General features: G+C 55.5%; 1 long non-coding RNA gene across 1 annotated transcript; it reads right to left on the bottom strand.

Annotated features, from left to right (window-relative positions):
• Nucleotides 1-1910: 1910 nt before the first annotated feature.
• LOC120679875 lies at nucleotides 1911-12308 on the bottom strand. Its single transcript, XR_005677370.1, has 3 exons — nucleotides 12162-12308; nucleotides 3833-3834; nucleotides 1911-1928 (listed from the first exon to the last, which is right to left on the bottom strand). It is a non-coding gene; the product is annotated as an uncharacterized LOC120679875 (long non-coding RNA).
• Nucleotides 12309-13975: the final 1667 nt, after the last annotated feature.

The following is a 13975-nucleotide window of genomic DNA, read 5'->3' as shown; positions in this document are numbered from 1 at the left end:
CAGTGGATTTTCCTTAGCAATGGAAGGGACCTGTGGAGGGAGGGGACTGGTGTAACGCCCTGCCTCGCGGAGAGTCCACTTGGTACAGCGGACGGTCCGCGACGCGCTCTGCTTCATCTACTTCATGATCGAGGATCATCGGTTGTCGCCACGTGCCGGCCATCGAGCTTTTCCCCGACCACCCTGTACGCCACATTGAAGGCGAGCCCATCCTCCTCACCCACCCGTTCCCACTCCCTCGCTCTCTCTCTCTCTCTCTCTCTCTCTCTCTCTCTCTCTCTCTCTCTCTCTCTCTCTCTCTCGGTTCACTCTCCCTCTCCCTCCCGACACCATGGGCGACGCTTGAGCGCCTCCCCTTCGCCGGCCAAATCCGCGAACTTCCCTACATGGATTTCAAATCCACCGCACACAGAGCTCAACCACCTCTCTAGCTTCCTCCTCAACCCCTCAAACCCTAACCATGACCTCCACCTCACCGGGAATCCCGGATTCCCCGGCCGCCAGTTCGAGTTTCGCCCAAACTCGACCTCGCCGTGGAACTCCATCGTCCGGCCACCGTTTCTTCCATTCAAGGGCTCGAATCGACTGTAAGTAAGCCGCTAATGCTTGTGCTCCCCTCGTTCCTCCACGTTCTAGTGGTTTCCACGCACGTTCTCAACAAAGTCGTTGTTGACTGCCATGGGCTGCATGTTGCCGACTAGGTTAGGCTTGATTTCTTTGCGTGCGTCACCCATGCCCGTGTGCGCCTCGTCCAGTAGATGGTGTAGTGCTAGGCTCGCCGTCGGTCGGGCCACCATCAGCGGGAACGGCATGCCGCGTTGCCGCACCAGCCTCACTGGCGGCGGCGCGCAGTGTCTAAAGATATGAATCGCGGACGGTTCGCCTAGGAGGGTCGGACAGTCTGCAGGTCAAGGTAGAAGTTGTCCAGAGACGATGTTGTCTCTGGTGGGGTTCGTAGGGTTGAACTGCGGACGGTCCGCTATTGGAGAGCGGACAGTCCGCCGTAGAGTCTAGAATTTTGTCCGGAGACGTTATCGTCTCTGGTGGAATTGGCAGAGTGAACGGCGGACGGTCCGCCAAGGAGGGCCGGACAGTCCGCCGTAGAAATTAAAAAATTTGTCCAGAGGCGTCGTTGCCTTTGGTGGTTTTGCGGAGTTAAACTACGGACAGTCCGCTATTTTGGAGCGGACAGTCCGCCTTATAGTTTTGAAGTTTGTCCAGAGACGTAGTTGGTTCTGGCTGGTCTGCCGAGTTGAACCGCAGACGGTCCACCACTTGGGAGCGGACAGTCCGTAGTACATTTCATTTCGAAGTATAGTAATTATATGGTTGGGTTGCACTCAATTATTTCATATGCATTCGTGTAGCATCCGCAGTTGAGGAAGTTGTGTATGAGGTGATTGCGGCGCCACAGGAGCAGCCGGATCAAGCCCAGGAGGAGAGGCGTGAGAACCCGGCCCAAGGCCCGTCTGACCCCAGCTCTGAGCAGCAGCCCGAAGGTAAGCCCCGGTGCATAACCCCTATTTCAAATTATGCAACATTAATTATATATATATATATATCTATTTTTTTTGTGCATTAAAGTATAGGAGTTGAATGGAACCTTAGATGCATAACCCATAGGTACCATGAGTTTCTATACTAGTATTTGTCAGACGATAGACATGCTATGCTAAGTTGGGTTCGGTAGAAGTCGAGTAATTTTTGGTTACTCGCAAGATATAGGATATTTTTATGTTTTCATATATGAGTTACTCATCTTGGAATGAAAGTCTTGGAATGAAAGAAAGAATAGAATATGAGACCGCGCGGGAGAGGTGTAATTCCGCCTGTGTCGGTTAAGGTCCGAGACATTGATGGCCCTGCTGATCATGTTTGAACTGTACTAACCACATGCCGGGAGTAGGAGGTAGTCAAAACCGGTAAGCCTAGTACTTGTGACATCCCAGAGTTTTAAAATGCTAAGCAAAAGAAACTAAACATAGAATCATGCTTAATAAACCAGAGCAATTAAAATTATGCATTTCTTTCGGGAAATAATATATGTGTGTGTTTGATTATGCATGTGTATATGTGTCTATGTGTATATGAAAACAAATGAAAAAATGACGTTTTGCACATTGTCGGGTACCACGATTAGGGACACCCTAATCGGGGTACTAAGATCACTCTAAAACGCAAACACATGATTAAGGCAATTGGGCCCACGAAGGCCCACGGCCTCCTTCCGATCTGAAAGAAAGGAAAGAACACAAAGAAGCCCAGCATACGGCCCATTCGCCCCCTTCTCGGGCCCGCGGGACGATCTCCGCCTCGCTCGAGGGCTCCCATCGAGACCCCTCGACTGCGCCCCGCATCTCCGCCTCGCTCGAGGGTAGCGAACCTACCCTCGAGCGGGCAAACCATCTCCGCCTCGCTCGAGGCCACCCCTCGGCATAAGGGACAAAGGGCCCTGCCGCTCACCCGCCCGTTGTACGGAGGCTTTAAGTGCCAACCACTCCTCCACAGTGCTCAGGACAGACGGCGTCAGACCGCCATTCCCCATAGTGGTTGTGACCGGAGTCCCATCCGTCAACTCCGGTCACTGTTCCGCCATCCCGGGCGCTGCGGCGATACTGTGGAACCTGCGACGCGGGACGCAGCGTGCTCGGCACTGCTCCCCGCACTGTTCTACCAACTCCGGCCATCCGGACTGCACCTCATCACATGTATGGCCCCGGACTCGCCTCCTGCTTGGGAAGGGGTCTGGCGACGCCACACGCCCCTCCAAGAGGGACGCACAGCACGCGCAGTCGGAGTCCCGGACCTGCCCCCTCGAGAGGTTCGGGACCTCCACGCAACCCTCGGACCTTCTTAGTGCGCACGTCGGCACTCTATCCAGGGGGGTCCGGGACCGCCGCGTGCCCTGCCACCGCTGGAGCACGCAGGACCCTGACCCGCAGGGCCCACGGAATGCCACATCAGGAGGATTGAACATTCTACAGTGACGACCACGCCACCTGCTGGGGTTGGCAGGACGCCGGCGAGATCTCCGCGAGGAAAAGCACGATGCCCAGGACGACCGCCACGCCCGATGCCATGCCCCACAGTGTACTTCCTACAGTGTTCGACCACTGCACCCCGCGATTCGGGGGAAGACGACGACTTCCACATTCCCCTACTCATGTACACCACCCCTCCTTGTGACTATAAAAGGAGGAGGTGGGCTTGGACATTCTGGACATCAGCTACCACGGTCACCCACACTCGCGATCATCATCACACTCTCAGCACCACTGAGCACTCACCTCAACCGACTCCTCTTCTAGTAGAGACTTGGGAGCTTCCCTCCCTCTCTCGCCTCACTTGTACCTCCTACTACAAGCACTCTGGGTACAAGATAATACAGTGCCCTCGCACACCCCTTTGCTGGACGTACGGCCCCGTGGCCGGAACCAGGATAAACCCATGCGTTACTGTGTTGCCTCTTGCATCAACATCTGGGACGAGGAAACACGCGGCATGACATTTTCTCTCTTGTTCCCATTTGATTTCCAGGGATGGCGAGCAGATCCAGCCCATACCCCATGGGTGTTTCGGATCCACTCCCAGCAGGATTTGTGATCTGGTTCGGGAGTCTCGAGTTCAGAGCAACCGGCAACGGTTACCTCATGCAGCTCCTCTCGAACAGACGCAACCCCGTCACACCGACTTCACCAGCCCAGCGCAACAGGTGCTCGGGCCAGCATTCGCGACAAGCACGCGCGGAGCGGCGCCGTGTGTCACGCCCCAGCTCCCCCGTGTGGGTCGAGGCTGGCATGTCGCAGCTCAGCATCATGGCCAACGGGGCCACCGCTTCGTCATCACGTGCCTCGGCGCCATCTGCGCCAGCACCATCAGCTGCTGCAGCACCAGTGCCTCCCAGGGGGGCTCGACCTCGCCATCGCCTTTTCCCTTCGGGATGCGCAATGCTACGACTTACGCCTCTTCAATCAGCACTAGCTTTACCGAGTATGAGGATCTGTCGGGTCATCACCTTTTGTCGATCCGCAGCCTCATCGCGTCATCTCTTGACGAATCCTACCCCGAAACGGCGAGCTCAATCGCCGACGACATCAATTTCTTCATGAACAACTTCACGGCCGAGGAGGCCGAGGACTACTCTGGGGTCCGCGACCCCGACGCATTCCGCTCGTTCCAGCTTGCGACGGCTTATTGCCTCACCTGCTCTGAGGACTCCAGTGAGGGGGAGTACAATCCCACTCGGGAGTTCTTCATGGCAGATCTTATGGACGAGCAAAACGACAACGGCCTGGGCGATGACGGGGACGGCGGGGTGGACGCGCAGGCGAACCAACCGGTGGTGCTGCCTGCGGCCCCTTCTTCTTCGTCAAGCTCGGCGACACGGCAAGTACAGCTGGCACAGCTCAAAGAGCTCCAAGCCAAGCTCGACGAGCAGCGTCGGTAGACCCAGGAGCTGCGCACCGCGCTCGAGCAGCAGCGCTCCGCACATGGTGCACATGCCCAGGCGGCGAGGCGCGTTGCCCGGGAGCGCATCCTGGCCAACGACAACGTCGACAAACCTCCGGAACTGAAGACGGCCGGCGAGAAACTCGTCGCTGCGGCCTACCTACTCCAAGCCATGCCCGAGCCATCGACGCCTTCGGGATGCAACCTGCGCCGCGAGGCACAGGCACTCGTCGAGCAAGCTGCCATGCAGCAAGCCGAGAGCTTTGCGTCTCGTATGCGCTCGAAAGACCCAGAGCAGCCCAGTGGGACTGCGCACCAGGACCACGAGGCTTCGGTGCACACTCCACCAGCTGCGAAGGGCAAGGCAGTCGTGGCGCCCGGTGCGAAGGCACCCTCAGTGCACGACCGCATCGGAAGGCCTCCCGCGAGGGAACGGCTCCGCGACACACGCGGGCACGCCGAAGACGGCGATGCCCGCTACATTGTCGGCGGCAGAAAGTACACCCCTCGGCGGGGTGGATGCCTCGACCCCGAGCACGACAGGGGTGAGTCACTGGAGCCTCCGGGCACCCGGGTGTTCAGCCGGGAGATTCGAACTACTTCTTTTCCCCCGCGCTTTCGTCAAACTACCACCCTCGTCAAGTACTCGGGCGAGACCGATCCTGCAGACTGGCTCAATGATTACCGCCTAGTGTGCCAGCTAGGCGGCACGACGGAAGATGCGGTCATCATCCGCAACCTTCCTCTTCACCTTGCCGATGCCACACGAACGTGGCTCGAGCACTTGCCCGTGGACCAGATCCACAACTGGGCCGACTTAGTCAAGATCTTTGTGGGTAACTTACAGGGCACATACGTGCGCCCTCGGAACTCCTGGGACCTCAAAGGGTGTCGCCAGAAGCCCAACGAGTCCCTGCGCGACTACGTGCGGCGCTTCTCCAAGCAATGCACCGAGCTCCCCAGCGTCACCCACGTCGAGGTCATCAACGCCTTCCTCGAGGGTACGACGTGCAAGAACCTGGTGCACGAGCTTGCGAGGAGCCGACCAGCCAACACCAACAAGTTGTTCGATGCCGCCACCAACTACGCCGCCGGCGAGGAGGCTGTTGGTGCCATCTTCGACGACAAGCCGAGCAAGCGCAAGGACGATAGGCCCGCGGAGGGCAGCAACGTCAAGCCCAACGCCCCCGCCAAGAAACAGAAGCAGGGGAGGAAGGAAAAGAAGCCAGTCCCACCGAACCAGCGCGCATCGGGGCGGGCAGAGGACTCCGAGGAGGCCTTCGCTGCCGCCCCGGACCGCAAAGGACCTCGAGGCAGTGGTGGCCTATTCGACGACATGCTTAAGAAGCCGTGTCCTTACCACACGGGCTCAGTCAACCACACCCTCGAGCAATGCGAGATGCTCAAGAAGTACTACAACTGCATCGCGCATCGCAACGAGGACAGGAAAAAGGATGCTGGCAACAAAGGTGGAGATGACGAGTTCCCCCCAGTGGAGAACACTTTCTTCATCTTTGGAGGACCAACGACGAACATGACCTCCCGGCAGCGCAAGCGCGAGCGTCGGGAAGTTTTCTCCGTCACCAAGGCCACGCCATCCAACCTCGATTGGTCAAAGTATACCATTTCCTTTAGCCGCGAGGACCACCCCGACTACGTCCAGCACCCGGGACGGTACCCGCTTGTTGTCGACCCCATCATCGGCAACACTCGCTTCTCCAAGGTGTTCATGGACGGAGGTAGCAGCCTAAACATCATGTACGCCCACACCTTGGAGCTCATGGGGATCGGATTGAACAAGCTTTGCCCCAGCAAGTCGCCATTTCATGGTGTTGTGCCGGGGAAGCGCATCCAACCCCTCGGCCAGATCAATCTGCCTGTCTGCTTCGGCACGGCGGCCAACTTCCGCAAGGAAGTACTCACCTTTGAGGTGGTGGGGTTTCGGGGATCCTATCATGCCATTCTTGGCCGTCCTTGTTACGCCAAGTTCATGGCCATCCCCAACTACACCTACCTCAAGCTGAAGATGTCGGGTCCGAAGGGCGTCATCACCGTCGGCTCTTCGTTCGAGCATGCCTATGAGTGTGACGTCGAGTGCGTTGAGCACGCGGAGGCTCAGGTGGAGGACTAGGCCCTCGCAGCCACCCTCGACAAAATGGCAAGCGGGGCCTTGGACTCCACGCACCGACACGCGGGCAGCTTCAAGCCCGCCGAGGGTATCAAAAAGGTGCCCCTTGATCCGGATCGTTCCGACGACAAGACGTTGCAGATCAGCGCCACCCTCGACAGCAAATAGGAAGTGGTGCTCATCGACTTTCTCCGTGCCAACGCAGACATCTTTGCGTGGAGCCCCTCGGACATGCCTGGCATACCGAGGGAGGTCGCCGAGCACTCCCTTGATATCCGATCCAACTCCAAGCCGATGAAGCAGCGCCTGCGACGCTTTGACGAGCTCAAGCGCCGGGCGATTGGCGAGGAGTTGCAGAAACTTCTGGCGGCCGGGTTCATCAAGGAGGTATTCCATCCCGAGTGGCTAGCTAATCCTATATTAGTGAAGAAAAAGAACGGAAACCGGAGGATGTGTGTAGATTACACTAGTTTAAATAAAGCATGTCCGAAGGTTCCCTTTCCTTTGCCACGTATTGATCAGATTGTAGATTCTACTGCGGGGTGTGAACTTTTATCCTTTCTTGATGCTTACTCCAGTTACCACCAAATCAAGATGAAAGAGTCCGACCAGCTCGCGACTTCTTTTATCACACCTTTTGGCATGTACTGCAACGTTACGATGCCCTTTGGCCTCAGAAACGCCGGAGCTACATATCAGCGATGTATGCTCCACATTTTCGGGGACCATCTCGGACGCAAAGTAGAGGCATATGTCGACGATATCGTTGTAAAATCCAGGAAGGCAGACGACCTGGTTGCCGATCTCAGGATCGCGTTCGATTGCCTATGGGCCAAAGGGGTAAACCTCAACCCCGAGAAGTGCGTGTTCGGGGTGCCTCGAGGCATGCTCTTGGGCTTCATTGTCTCCCAACGGGGCATCGAACCCAACCCTGACAAAGTCTCGGCCATCACACAAATAGGACCGATCCGAGACCTAAAGGGGGTACAAAGGGTCATGGGATGGCTAGCGTCCCTCAGCCGGTTCATCTCGCGTCTCGGCGAGAAAGGTTTACCCCTGTATCGACTCTTGAGGAAAACCGAGCGCTTCACGTGGACCCCCGAAGCCCAAGAAGCCCTCGACAGGCTGAAGGCATCGCTCACTCAAGCCCCCATTCTCACACCACCCACGGACGGCGAGCCCCTCTTTCTGTATGTAGCAGTGACGACCCAAGTGGTCAGCACGGTGGTCGTTGTCGAAAGACAAGAGGAGGGCCATGCTCTGCCTGTCCAGCGGCCGGTGTACTACATCAGCGAGGTGTTGTCTGAAACTAAGACGCGCTATCCGCAGATTCAGAAGCTGCTCTACGCAGTGGTTTTGGCTCGACGCAAGCTGCGCCACTACTCCGAGGCCCATCCCATCACCGTGGTCTCGTCTTTCCCTTTGGGAGAGATAGTCCGCAACCGGGAAGCCGAGGGTAGAATTGCCAAATGGTCTGTGGAGCTGATGGGAGAAACTCTCACCTACGCCCCCCGCAAAGCGATCAAGTCTCAAATCTTGGCTGACTTCGTGGCTGAATGGACGGACACTCAGCTACCCCCACCGCAAATCCAGGCCGAATGCTGGACCATGTACTTCGACGGGTCGGTGATGAAAACCGGTGCCGGCCCGGCCTCCTTTTCTTCTCACCCCTCGGGGAACACATGCGGTATGTGATACGCTTGCATTTCCCTGCGTCTAATAATATGGCGAAGTACGAGGCCCTCCTCAGTGGCCTCCGCATCGCCATCGAGCTCGGCGTCAAATGCCTCGACGTGCGCGGTGACTCTCAACTCGTCATCGACCAAGTAATGAAAGAGTCTAGCTGCCACAACCCAAAGATGGAGGCATACTGCAATGCAGTGCGCCGCCTCGAAGACAAGTTCGATGGCCTAGAACTCAATCATGTCCCGCGCAAGTATAACGAGGACGCCGACGAACTAGCCAAGATTGCATCGGGGCGGACCACCGTCCCCCCGAACATCTTCGCTCGCGATATCACCAAGCCCTCCGTCGAATTCAAGCACCCAACGGAACTGGGCCCCTCGTCCGCCGGGCCCCCCGGCGGGAATCCCCCGGCGGACGAGGCCGAGCCCATGGACATTGACTTCGGGACCACCTCCGCGGACGAGGCCGAAGCAATGGAAGTCGACGAGGCCCCCACCTCGCAAGATTGGCGCATCCAGTACCTTGACTAGATGATTCGAGGGGTCCTACCCTCGAACCGCGCTCAGGCGCGGCATGAGCGCGGCACCTCGCTAGCTGGGCCAAGTCCTTCGTTCTAATCGACAATGAGCTATACAAGCGCAGTCCCTCGGGTGTCTTGCAGCGATGCATCCCCATCCCCGAGGGCAAGGAGCTGATCCGCGACATCCACGCTAGTGCCTGCGGCCACCATGCCGCACCACGTACCCTCGTGGGTAACGCGTTTCGGCAAGGTTTTTACTGGCCCACCGCGGTCGCCGACGCCACCAACGTCGTGCGGACCTGCGAGGGTTGCCAGTTCTATGCTCGAAAAACACACCTCCCCACGCACGTTCTACAGACCATCCACATTACATGGCCTTTCGCTGTGTGGGGGCTGGACCTCGTTGGTTCGCTACAGAAGGCGCCCGGGGGCTTCACCCACTTGCTGGTGGCGATCGACAAATTCTCCAAATGGATCCGAACTCGATTATCATCGACAACGGCACCCAGTTCACAGGCAAGAAGTTCCTGGCGTTCTGCGATGACTACCACATACGTGTGGATTGGTCGGCTGTGGCACACCCACAGATGAACGGGCAAGTGGAGCGTGCCAACGGCATGATCCTCCAGGGACTGAAGCCAAGAATCTTCAACAAGTTGAACAGATTTGGACGAAGGTGGCTCACGGAGCTACCCTCGGTCATTTGGAGCCTGAGGACGACACCGAGCAGAGCCACGGGCTTCACCCCGTTCTTTCTCGTCTATGGAACCGAGGACATACTCCCCACGGACTTGGAGTACGGGTCGCCGAGGCTCAAGGCATACCAAGAGCAGCAGAACCAGCGAGCCCGAGAGGACTCGCTGGACCAAGTGGATGTGGCTCGAGACGTGGCGCTCCTACACTCTGCGCGCTACCAACAGTCTCTACGAAGGTATCAGGCGCAGAGAGTCCGGCGCCGAGACCTCAACAAGGGGGACTTGGTGTTGAGGCTTCGACAGGACAACAGGGGCCACCACAAGCTCTCACCGCCATGGGAAGGACCGTACATAATTGCCGAGGTGCTCAAACCCGGCACGTACAAGCTGGCAAACAAAAAAGGTGAGGTCCTTTCCAACGCTTGGAACATACAACAGCTACGTCGCTTCTACCCTTAGAATTCCGAGCTATTTGTACATCGTTTGTACTCGCATTTTCGATTTCCCAAAATAATAAAGAAGCACGCTTTACTTGTTTATTTTTGGGAACCTTCCGGACCCTCGAGGGCTCGGACGCGCACAGACACTGAGGTACGCTCGGCTTTACCCTCGGCAAAGCCAAGCCTCCCTCGGGGGCTACCACGGGGGGAACCCACCACGGGGGGGAACCCCCGAACGTCCCCAAAAATCGCCAATATTTTTTTGAAATATTTTCGTCTCGTCCTTAAGCTTCACGTATACTTGGAAAAAACGGACGCGAGGCATAAGCAACTATGGTATGGGTCCGGCCGAGTCGTGGGGCCGCCTACGCCTCCGGGATACGGCACCCCCCTCACCACCCCACGCCTACGTTGTTTATGAACGCGAAATTCCTCGCAGAAGTTTATCTAAGTCGCATACGAGAACACGGAAATAAAGTAAAGAAAACAAAGGCTCGAACGCACAAGGCATCGATGGGCCACACAGTCGATTTAACGAAAATAATTTTCTTATATTCATAAGATACGATTACAAAGTGTGATTACGATAATCACTAATCTATTACATGGGCTTCGAGGCCCAGATTTCCTACAGGCTACCATCCCCCTTGCGGGTCTTCAGTGGTGTCAAATTCAGCAATGGGAGGGATGTCGGCTTCGAGCTTCTCGGCGAGAATTGTGGCAAACTCCTCCGCGGCTGCGTCGGCTTCGTCCATGATGGCCGACGCGGCGTCCGCATCAGCGTCATCAGGAATGACGTACCCCGACGACACCCTCTGGAGATCCATGAGGTAGTGTGTTGAGGCCACGGTGAGGGCCCACAGGACACCGAGGCGGAAGGTGCTCTTGGCGTGTTTGGCAATCCGACCGCCTAGTGCGCGCAGGCGGCTGATCACAGAACTGCCCGAGACGGCACCCTCTCCCTCGAGCCCTTGGCACACGCTCACGGCGGTTTGCTCCAGCTCAGCAAATTCCGCCTGTGCCACCGTGAGCGCGGTGTGAACTGCTTCCTTCGCCGCGGACTCGTCCGTCACCTTCTGCCTCAGCTCTGAGCAAAGGAAATCAATGTAAGCTACGAAAAGAAACAAACCAACGAAAATTCAAAGGTACTTACCCATGATGCTCCTCTGCGCCTCCTCCCTCTGGACTCGGGCGGCCTCTTCGAGCGAGGACAAGGAGTCTTCCTTCTCCTTGAGGGCGGTCCCCACGTTCTGGAGAGCCACCTCCTTCTCCTCGAGGGCCTCGCCCTTTTCCCGAAGGGTTCCGGTGAGCGCGACAATGGCCACCTCCTTGTGGAGGAGCTCGGTCTCCTGTTGCTCGAGCGATGTCCTGAGGCGCCGTAGCTCGGCGCTCTGCACCTTGGCTTCCCGAGCCTTCTCCTCGAGCGCTGTTCGGAGGCGTTGCAGCTCAGCAGCCTGCGCTTCGGCCTCCCGAGCCTTCTGCTCCGCTGCGGCCCTCTGGACATATGTGTGTGTTAGGTCTGCCTGGCCAGGTTAATAAATTCAATTCGAATCGTCCGCTTCTCACGGTTTGGGACAGCTTAACCCTTTTGCCACATAGAGTAAGAAGTGAAAGATGATGATGATGATGATGATGAATATGGTTGGTTGGATGATAAAAGATAATTTTTCCCACCATGTATGCTATTGGATAGATGCTCACCTAAAATGGCTAATTGAACTAGAACCTGAAAGCTAAAACCTGCAATTAAGGATCTACTCTTACTGCTTTTCGGCAAACCAAACCCCTCAAGCCAAAAGCCTTACATGTCTAGATAAAGGGCTAAGTATACCCTTAGTCGGGCAAGCCTTGCTGAGTATTAGTATACTCAACCTTGCTTGTGGCTTTGTTTTTCAGGTGGTGCATCTGAGATTATGGTGGATGACGTCATGTACGGGCTTTATCATGACGTTTGGTTTCGTCGCTAGACTATCGTTCTTTTTTCGTCAAACTTGAACTCTGTTATACTTTTATGAATTCAAACTCGGTTTGTAATAATAATTCAGTTTTATACTCTGTACAGAAAAATTTGCGGAATGTTGTATTCTCTGAACTGCTTTGACGATCCTATTTCAAGTGGTTTAATCGGGATTTTACCCGACAGCACTGCCGGATTACTCCGTTTTAAGTGTGTGTTAACCCTGGTTGCCGTTTCGGTGATGGTTAGCGCACTTAAGCCGGATTAATTTAGGCGGGACTGCCACAGTACTGCCTTACTTCGAATGTACATGACTCCTTCCCACCCCTTAGGGCGAGTCGAGTAGTCGCGGAGAATTGGGATGCATGTATTTACTTTTGGTGGTCTCTCGTTGAGCTCGGCTGACTATACGCTGGTGGGGCGGTCCTGTAGTTCGAGGCGGAGAGGAGAATGGTTGGTGCGTGTGGTCCGACGGGGCCTGTGCGTGCCGTGTTGGTTAGGTCCACCTTGCAAGGTTAAATCGAATCGATTCACCGCCAGTCGCTCTTGGACATGGGCACCTTGATCACTGCGTCACATCGTAGTAATGAGATGAAATATGAATGATATATGGTTATGATTACTTGGAATGTTATTATATGCCTTACCATGATTGCTCTAGATATGCCAACATTAGATGATGTTTAAGATATATAGAACCATGAGCTAAAATATGGAAAATAAGGATTCACTTTAGTCGCTTTTTTCCGCAAAACTAACTACCAGCCAAAAAGCTTTGCATGTCTAGATATGTGGGCTATGTATACCCATAGTCGGATAAGTCTTGCTGAGTATTAGTTGCTCAGGGTTTTTGTTGAAACATTATTTCAGGACACACAGACGTAGACTTCTGTTCCTGCTGCGTTAAGTTTATCCGTCGGGACGCAGAGGGATGGGAGGTGGTGGATCCAGATACTTAGTTAGGGATCTCCTCGGGGTACTCTTGTGGTTGTGTAGGCCTTTTACCTCTGCTCGAACCTTAGTTTCGGTATTGTAAAGTTTGTAAATTATGTATATATATTCAAACTTGGTTTGTAAAACTTATGGCAGAGTCTTGTGTATGTCGTTGTATTTTCAAGTACTTGTTGTGCTTGTACCATCTGCACTCACCTTCGCGTGAGACTATCGGTGTTGTTTCGATCGGGACGTGGGCTGAGAAAGGATCACCAAATTAAGCCATTAAGCTAATGCGCCCGATGTGTTCAAATGACGGCCATTACGCTTAATTGAGAGTTTTAATTTGGCGGTTCCGCCACAACTAGTGGGGCGGGCGCGACCGGCAACCAGGAGCGCGGCGTCCAGGAGGGGCAGGCGCGCGGAAGGCGTGGCCTGGAAAGGAGCCGGCGGCGAGTGGTCCTGGCCGGTCCCTTGCCCCCCGCGCGGGCCGGCGGCGTGCGGTCCGAGGCGGTCCCCTGCCCCCGCGCAGCCGGCGGCGTGCGCTCCGAGGCCTGCGGTCGCGGGCAGGGCCGGCGGCGTGCGGTCGGCGGGTGCCGGTGTGGGCCGCCCCGCGAGCGGGTATCTGGTGAGATGCGAGCGAGTGGAGGCTGAGAGAGAGGGGTAGCATGAAGGGATAAGGCTGAGGGTTATTTTACTCGCGTGTGACGTTTCCAACCCGGGCAGAGCGGCTCCGTCCGCAAGATTTTGACGGACCTATCCAACCCGTATTTTGGAGGTATATTCTCCTGGGGTTGGCTCCATCCCTCCCCCAACCCCTATCCAAACAAAAAAAATGGGTCGAACCCATACGGGTTGGTCCCAGCACTCCAACCAAACAGACGGTTAAGGAGCCATTTCGTTTAGGGGTTGTTTGGTTCTAGGGGCTAAACTTTAGACTATGTCACATTCAAGAGAATCTTGATATTTATTAATATTAAATAAAATCTGATTACAAAACTAACTGCAGAACCCTTGGGCTAAATTGCGAGACAAATGTAATGAGGTATATTAATCCGTAATTAGGGGATGGTTACTGTAATATCACTGTAGCAAATTATGGATTAATTAGGCTCATTAGATTCGTCTCACAAATTAGCACTCATCTGTCTAAAAGATTTTATAAAT

Source organism: Panicum virgatum, chromosome 6N, assembly GCF_016808335.1.
Source record: "Panicum virgatum strain AP13 chromosome 6N, P.virgatum_v5, whole genome shotgun sequence".
NCBI lineage: Eukaryota > Viridiplantae > Streptophyta > Magnoliopsida > Poales > Poaceae > Panicum > Panicum virgatum.
This window is presented reverse-complemented; position numbering and strand designations above follow the sequence as displayed.